At 39.1% G+C, this 2,075-nt stretch overlaps 1 non-coding gene across 1 annotated transcript; it reads right to left on the bottom strand.

Moving 5' to 3' along the window:
- Positions 1-1,641: 1,641 nt before the first annotated feature.
- On the bottom strand, positions 1,642-1,743 carry LOC149157684 (U6 spliceosomal RNA). Its single transcript, XR_016262053.1, has one exon. It is a non-coding gene; the product is annotated as a U6 spliceosomal RNA (small nuclear RNA).
- Between the last annotated feature and the right edge of the window lie 332 nt (positions 1,744-2,075).

Below are 2,075 nucleotides of genomic sequence, written 5' to 3'. Positions count from 1 at the left end.
CATGCTATCCTCTTAGGCAAGTCTTATGCCTCTGTTCTCCATGTCAACCTCCAAAAAGAGAGAAAGTCTTTATAAATGTATTTATCTCTGGGTACGCGGGTTCTCTCAACCTTACCTGCGGGTACGCACCCAATGTTCACCAAAATTGCGTCTTTGGACGCTCTGTATGTAAAGGGGCAGGTGCGTCCCCCTGTAAAGGTCAAAATGCGCAAGTTTCATCTTTAAAAAGTTACTTGTGGTCATTTCTAGAGCATTCTAGAAGGTTGTTCGACGTGTATTGAGCGCCTCTAGATGGTTCATGTACCCCTACCAAAGAGGAACTTATCCCATCAATAAGGGAGCTATCCCATCCAAAGAGGGGATTATCCCATTGATGGTGGACCTGATTAACTTCCTCTTGAGCACTATAAATACAGGCATTGGGCCAGAAGGAGGGGAGGTTGGAAGCTATACATTTCTATGGGTAGATGCTGCTGGAATTAGGACTCCCATTTAGAAGCTTGTGAGGAGAGATTGCCATCTTTGCTTGTTCTATTTGGAAGTGGGTGAGCTTTGTCAAAGTAAAGGAGTTCACTCTTGATGGACCCTGGGAGGGACTTGCACAACACCAAGGCTCAGGTTGTATTTGTTCCTTTTGTTACCTATTAATGGAAATGAGTCCATTCTTCTCAATAACTTGTTATTTATGAGTTGTTTCATGTACTCCTTGGTCTATGTGTTAAATATGTTTTATTCTATGAGATTATCAAGTGCTATTTAATCGTTTGATTGTTAGTGTATGCAGGTTTCAAAGTGAAGGAGGAGCTCATCCAGATCAGCGGAGCTGGACTGCTACAACAGCGTTGGGTTACAGGTAGGATCTAAACACTTGATTTCCCATATAGTAAATGCATGTTTAGAGAAGGATTGCTCTTGTTTGTCTTGTTTGTCACTAGAGAGTCTTAGGCTCCTAGGGAGGTTGGTTGTGTCCGCACAATCGACTCTTTCCGCCTGACACCCCCCCTCCTTGTCCCTCTCCATCTCTATGTTCCATCTCTCTCCCTTCCCCCTCTCTCCCTATCTCTATCCTCTCCTCTTCTTTCTCTTCGCTCCTCTACTCTCTCCCTCACTCTCTCTCCACCTCTATCTCTCTATGTCTTTTTTCTTTCCTCCCTCTCTCTCCCACTCCAAATCCATCTCTCTCTCTCTCTCTCTCTCTCTCTCCTTTATCTTCCTTCCTCTCTCTCACTCTCTCCCACCTCACTCTCTCGCCCCCCCATCACTCTCTCTTTCTCTCTCTCTCTCTGTCCTTCAACTTTTTCACTATCTCCTTCCATCTCTCCACCCCCTCCCCAACTCTCTCTTAAATTTGATCACATTGTATTGCATTTAAGAAATTATCTAAATTAAAAAAATTAACTCGTTGTAAGATATTAAACCTATATTTTGGATCAATCATGTCAAAGAAAATAAAGTAATTAAAAACTTTAAAAAATCATGCAATATATTTAATAGTCAATTTTCTTGCTCTCATCCCTTGGATCCTTGGCTAAGATGGATCTCTCTCTCTCTCTCTCTCTCTCTCTCTATATATATATATATATATATATATATATATATATATATATATATATAGATATATATATAGATATATAGATATATATATAAGGAACTAGCATATTTTTTGTGCGTGTCATCCTTGCGCAGGGGCCATGCTAATCTTCTCTGTATCGTTCCAATTTTATCGGATGTCTCCGAAGAGACATATAAGGAACTAGCATATATCCATCATAGCTTAATTTATTGAAACCTTAGTTTAATTTCTATGGGAATATTTTTAGTAGCCATGGGGATAGAGGGTTTAGATATATCTCAAATTGTAACCTTTTCCCTTATAGATTCAATTAAAAAAATGTTCTAAAACTAAATTAAAATAAAATATTTTTACGATGAAATAAGTTATGGTTTTTTGGCATGTGGTATTGATAAGCCATGGTATTGGCCCATGGTATTGTAACACAGCCGATTTACAAGTTAATATCCATGGTAAAGTGAGGGGAATATCCATGGTTAACAATCTTGTCATATTGTTATAA

The sequence above is a fragment of the Pinus tabuliformis genome, chromosome 5_2 (genome assembly GCF_031772625.1).
Source record: "Pinus tabuliformis cultivar Carrire ecotype Pingquan chromosome 5_2, CPIR1, whole genome shotgun sequence".
NCBI classification, from domain to species: Eukaryota; Viridiplantae; Streptophyta; class Pinopsida; order Pinales; family Pinaceae; genus Pinus; species Pinus tabuliformis.
The sequence above is the reverse complement of the archived record's forward strand: the minus strand, read 5'-3'. Positions and strand labels throughout refer to the sequence as shown.